Source organism: Daktulosphaira vitifoliae, unplaced genomic scaffold, assembly GCF_025091365.1.
Source record: "Daktulosphaira vitifoliae isolate Bord-2020 unplaced genomic scaffold, ASM2509136v1 Scaffold_173, whole genome shotgun sequence".
In the NCBI taxonomy this organism is placed as follows: domain Eukaryota; kingdom Metazoa; phylum Arthropoda; class Insecta; order Hemiptera; family Phylloxeridae; genus Daktulosphaira; species Daktulosphaira vitifoliae.
The window spans coordinates 8,356-15,526 of record NW_026099741.1 but is presented as its reverse complement, the minus strand read 5'-3'; positions in this window follow the sequence as shown (position 1 = coordinate 15,526).

Here is a 7,171-nt window from a genome sequence, read left to right as displayed (position 1 = left end):
ATTCGACCGAAAATAAGATGTATAATATTTTTCAGTAATTACGAAAGAGGGTAAAAATTATGTAGATTTCATATAGAATTGTTACTAGAATGAAACATAAACTCACGCACATTCACTTTTTGTATCTTAGTTGAGTATTGCAGAGAGCCGTAGAGATGTATAGAATGGCAAAGCGTCCCAGTATTCGCTAGAGGGATGTTCAGAGCAACCACAGTAAGAGAGCCAAGTGCAAAGGAACCACCCGAATTTGGGGGAAAATGACCTTTTTATAGCCTGCAAAAACTGGTTTAGCGATCTCTGGTGAGATTCTTGAAATATTTTTGCTGTATTTGATTGGTTAATGTGATAGAATCTTTTACGTGGGCGTTTTATGGAATGCGTAAGAGGGAGATTAAATCTTGTGTAAGGGTATTATTTTATTATTCATCTTATCCACGGAGGGAAACACTGATTTGGTGATATATTTTATTAAATATAAGTATTAATTATTACATGTATTAAAGTGTGATACTACATTTATATAAAGTATTTATCATTAAAGAATAAATTAATTCATGAATTTTTAAAAAGTTATAGCAACATAATGTTAAAAAACCCAACCCATTATAAGGGTGTTGCGGCTCAATTGTGACGTGGCATACTTGAATCAAGTATTATGATATCTGACAGAGATTAAAATCATTATAAAAAAAAACGTTTTGATGCAAATATTTAGATAGTGTTTAATTTTAAAAAATTGGTGGATGATTACAACATCAACTTCTTTTTCCTTTAATTATACTCAGCTTTGTAATTCTTTTAATTACATATTGTATAATTTTTAAAATTAATTGTTTTCAAATTAATATCCTGATTAAGATAAAGTATGTCGAATAAAAAAGGGATATAAATATTATTTCTTATAAAAAAATTGTGTTGAACCATACACATTTCAATAAGTCATTATAAAGATAAAAATGTAAAAAATAAAATCGAGAATTTTCACACAATAATAGCATTCGGTAGCTATTTTCACCATGAAGACAAAATAATGTCCGAAATTTTTTTTTCCATAATAAATTACATTACATTAGCTTTAATTTAAGATATATATAAAAGTGTCTGACTTTCCGGAACAATTTCAAACGTGAAGTTGAAAAAGTTCTACTTTCTAGATGCATTTTTAAGTTTTGAACCCCTCCTGTTTTAAGGGAAATGGTCCGATTTAAAAAAAAAAGTATGTCGACTGAAAGATATATATAAATAAGGTGATACCAGAAGAACAAACCCAACCTAACCTAAAAAATTACATAAAAGTATTATTACATGATATTTTATATCATAAATTATATCTTATAGAATATGATCTATTATAAAATGAGAAGTTTTAAAGTATTTAAAAAAGTATTAAATATTTGTTTAAAATGTGGACTTTGACTCATTGAAATAATTTAATTGGCAAAATTCAATCCACACTCTCCTAAAAATTATCTTTAGGATCGCCCATGTTGAAATCAAAATAATATGTGCAAACTACGTTAATATTTGCTAAAACAGCTTTGTTGTAAAGATATTGTGTATTGTAGGTATAATTAAAATAATAGATATTTATAAGGATGTAAAAAGCATTTTAATTTTTTTTTTGTTGTGCTGTTACCACTTTTTCTCAGCTATCACTCAACCGATTTCTTTTAACGATACGTGATAAGATCACAAATTGTATCTAGTCGAAGTAATTACCCTCAATGTAATTATATATATGTGAAACTCTAATTGCAGATTTGCAATTGGCACAAAAATGGATTTAGAAAAGTATATTTTGGTCTCTGATGAAAATTCCTTGTATCCAGTAAATTTATTTATATACAACAAACAATAATTTTTTTTTTAATGTAATTTTTTAGGTTAGGTTGGGTTTGTTCTTCTGGTATCATCTTATTTATATATATCATTCAGTCGACATACTTTTTTTTTTAAATCGGACCATTTCCCTTAAAACAGGAGTGGTTCAAAACTTAAAAATGCATCTAGAAAGTAGAACTTTTTCAATTTCACGTTTGAAATTGTTCCGAAAAGTCAGACACTTTTATATATATTTTAAATTAAAGCTAATGTAATGTACTTTATTATGGAAAAAAAAATTTCGCACATTATTTTGTCTTCACGGTGAAAATAGCTACCAAATGCTATTATTGTGTGAAAATTCTCGATTTTATTTTTTACATTTTTATCTTTATAATGACTTATTGAAATGTGTATGGTTCAACACAATTTTTTTATAAGAAATAATATCTATATCCCTTTTTTATTCGACATACTTAATCGAATACCGTGAAAAATACAACAAAAGTAAAGCACATATTGAAGAAGTTAAATCAATGATAACAAGTCAAAATAAAAAAAAACTAGTAGAAGAAAATATTGATCTCGTAGGATCTCGCCTTTTTACACAGCCATTCATAGATAGTCACCACCAACGCCACAGCCACGGTCAATGTCATTAAATAAACATTACTCATATAATTGCAATTGTTACTAATAGAGCCAGCCAGTTAATTCTATTATGCATTCTCTTCAAACATATTATATAATTTTTAAAATTAATTGTTTTCAAATTATTATGATCTGCTAGTTCCTTATTAATATCCTGATTAAGATAAAGTATGTCGAATAAAAAAGGGATATAAATATTATTTCTTATAAAAAAATTGTGTTGAACCATACACATTTCAATAAGTCATTATAAAGATAAAAATGTAAAAAATAAAATCGAGAATTTTCACACAATAATAGCATTCGGTAGCTATTTTCACCGTGAAGACAAAATAAAGTTTTTTTTGCATAATAAAGTACATTACATTAGCTTTAATTTAAGATAGATATAAAAGTATCAGACTTTCCGGAACACTTTAAAATATTAAGTTGAAAAAGTAAATTTTTTGTGAAAAATTTGTCATTTTAAATACCTCCTGTGTGCAGATAAAGGGTCAGATTTATAAAAAAAATATACCAAATGATAGGTAAAGACATCAAGCATCTATAAAAAAAAAATTTACTGATTCATACATTTTCCAAAAATTTATAGCATTATTAAGTTAAAAATATAAAAAAGAATTATTTTAAAAAAATCGTAATTTTTTATTAACTTTGATGTCTGTTTTCACCATGTTGATAAAATATAGTCCGAAATTTTTTCTTTCCATAATAAAGAATATTACATCAGCTTTAATTTAAGCTATATATAAAAGTGTCAAACCTTCCGGAAGACTTTCAAAAGTTATGTTGAAAAAGTTATTTTTTTGTTTCGAAAATTAGAGATTTTTAAATTTGTAATTTTTTTGGAGATTTCCCCCATTTACGGGGAACGAAGGAAATTTTTTCAATTTTTGAGGGTAATGTCTTCGACTGGATACGATTTGTGATATTTTGACGTATCCTTGAAAGAAATCGGTTGGGTGAGATTTGAGAAAAAGTGGTAACAAACACAAAAAAAAAACACATCATAGTAAAACCAATACCTTCTCAGCTTCGTATCGGAGCTAAAAAATTATCTGTGTTTAAATTATAATAGTCTGAAAAAATTGTTTGAACACTAAGAGTGGTAAATATAATAGCTATTCGGATAAAAACATGCTATATTTATACGAATAATGTTTACTATGAATTTACTTATTAATAATATGAATACTGAACATGTATCTCATTTTTAACATCGTTTTAACAAAAACAACACTACTAAATTAAATAAAATTTAAAAGTTTTTAAAAATATATTAAAATTAGGTATTTACATAATAATAAAGATTTCTCTTAACTCAAAATTGGTATAAAAATGAACTTAGAATTTTATCATACTATTCAATATAGTATTTATTGTTAATTTTAAAGTTAATTTAAAAGTTAGACTATTAAATCTGGTGATACATAAATAAATTTATGAAAAATATCATATAATAGCATCTCAATAGTAATTTTTTAATAATGAAAATAGATCATTTAATTAAAAAAAATATTTAAATTGTAATTCGTTATTACTGATTTCAAATGGTGCTTTTAAATATTATTACCAACAAAATTTAATTATTCATGTAATATTATCCAAAATATTATTCACAATCACACTGAAAAAAGAACCATTAATATTGTGACAACTCTAATCAAAGCAGTTGGAATAACCAAATTAATAGTAGGTTGATTAAATAATCAGTTATTTCAATTCTCTTAATTGTAAATGTCTCTAAATGAACCGTTTATATGATTATTCTAATAGTATATTTTTCTGTGTACAAGCTAGAAATATACATATAGTCCTATTATTAAATATAAGTCAGTGCATGTTTAAATAGAACTCAATGTAAATCTACTCATAATTTATTTACTTTTAACTAAGTATAGTATACTTAATTTTTATAAAAAACAATCATATATAATATTCTATGTATTTTAAGCGCCTCGAATACAAGAATATTTTGCTGTATCAAAATTGCATAACCTCAGTGCCGCTCAAACATATTTTTAAGCTTTTAGTATGTAATGAATAAAAATTAAATTATTTAAATTATATACGAAGAATACAATTTAACCTAAGACCATTTAATAAACTTGCACTGATTGATATAATAGTTTAACTCAGTATTCAATGATTCATTACTGTATTATGTATATGACATATAATACTTTATATAGTATTTACAGTTATGATATTTCTAGTTACTAGCTTTCGAGTAAAAGCAGAATACTCGACTTTCATTTTAAGACTTAAGATTTACTTAGTACTCATTTTATAATAGTTTATTGCCCGTCTTTTACATTATACTCGTTTTATACACACTAACCCAACCCAACCGGAATATCTCTAGTAGTAATACTTAAATAAGAAAATAAAATATCTTTATAAAAAGATACACTTCCTCAAAAAATTATAATATATAGAGGAAAGACTATCCGAAAAAAGTGTGTAGAACAAAGAACATCTAAATTAAAAATAAAATTGGTATTGTTATTTTCTGTTTTGTTTCTTTTAGGTACATGTTTTTCTTAATTAATCAATCATAAAGTTTTTATTATTATTATTTATTTAAGTATTTATTAACTCTGTTTTTACAAATAGCGAAATTCATAATTAACTACCTTGTTTAATAAGTAACGATTTACATATCCTAAAGTTGTTTTTGGCCCATAAAATTTTTTTGTGAGTAAGGAACTAAAAAATAGCTATTTTGAAGTTTCAAAAAAAAAAAAAAAACGGTGGCACAGTGGGGTCATGGCACAATGTAAATGTGGCATAGTTGAGACAAGTATAGATGTTATCTGACAGTGATTAAAATCACTATCATAAGGAACGCCGCTTCAATCCAAATCTGTAGATAGTGTTTAATTTTAAAATTTTGGAGGATTATTCTAAAAGCAAAATTAACTTCTATTTCATTCATTATTACTAATAAGTTTTTCTAATATTTATAAATATAGTATATGAGTAAATATCTATTATAGCAATTTTAATATAATATGACATTGATATTTAAAAAAATTAGTATTGTACAGAGTGGCCCATAATAACCTTTCACATTTGTTTTTTTAATAACCCGGCGAAAAATGCATGTTCAGAGATAATTTAAGTACTAAAATAAAGCAGAAACATGCCGTTTTTAAATAGTATATTTAAATTACTTTTACAATTTAGGTCTTAAAAATTATTCCTTGCAGATGATTTTTTATACATTCAAACCAGACGTTTTTTTAATATATCGAACACCTTCACCAACATATCTGTTCCAATAGGCCCGATTCTCGAATAATGTTGTTCTTGAGTTGTTCCAAAGTCCTGGGCTTGTCCGCATACACTTTGAATTTCAAATATCCACATAGAAAATAGTCGCACGCCGATAAGTCAGGCGACCTAGGCGGCCAACAGATTTTAGTGATAATTTTCGTTTACGTTTCAAATCGAGTACCAGAAACTCATTCAACATCAAACGATAGCACTCGCCGTTAACTGTTCCATCGAACACGTATGGCCCACGACACCATATTGGGTGGCACCCATCCAATCGGTTTTTTTTTTACACGCATCACCACTTCCTCAAAGTTTTTTTATCCGTATATTCACTATATATCGCGATGGAACCGCACTTTTTCCGTCAATATTACAATTTTTACGAAACTCTCGAATTGCACTCACGTAAGAGTCATTATTCTTATAATAAGCTTTTACAATGAACGCACGAAGAGCACCCGTCCACTGCTCCATTATAATAAAATCGCAATGAAACATAATTAGGCATCGTCTAGCTATCTGAAACCGGATTTACCGTTCCCCTATATTATTTTGAACAAAAGTTATTTATAAACAAAATGTGAAAGGTTATTTTGGCCACATTGTAATTGAAGTTTACACACAGCTACTGTACATTAATTAATAAAGAACATCGTAAACCTTATTATTATTTTAGTATTTTAGACAATTTTAGTATTATTATTCAATAATTAGTATTATTGTTACAGTTGGTTTTCTTTTATTCTTTTGTGTTACCATTTTTTTTTTATTAAACGGCTCGACGCCACTTGGAAAACTAACCCAGTGTTGTCTATTTTATTCGCCACCTGTTTTTCCCGTATCAAGTGATATAACGATTGTTACGTGGCTACTTAGGGGTTGAGCCTAAATGCCCATCGACAGTATTCTAAGGAACCAACGGGTGATAGCTGGCTAGGGTATATCTACTTTAGGTACTGAAGTTTCCTATTTAATTTATATTCCCTTAGAGGAACCACCAAGGGTCGCACTACAATATATATATATAACACTTTAGGTTAACAACGATATAAATAAATATTTATTAAACAATTAAAATATTAAATAGATAATACAACCTGCTGGACACCTAGAGATGATATAATCCAACAGGGAGCTGACGGCGACACACACACACACTATAATATACGGGGTAGCAAGTTAAGTTAATTATTAGACAAGTAGTGATCGCGAAGATGGTAAAAGGTCAACTGTCGATAGGGATATCTTATTATGGCACATTGGCCGTGAATTGCAAAAAGTGTTTATGTGTGCAGTCCGCCCTCCTGTTAGTATTGCTGTATGTCACTGTGTTAATTATATATATATATGTATATTTAACGGTACAACGATGTTATGGGAGACAGAGATATGGGCACATGCAAATGTGATCGTATCA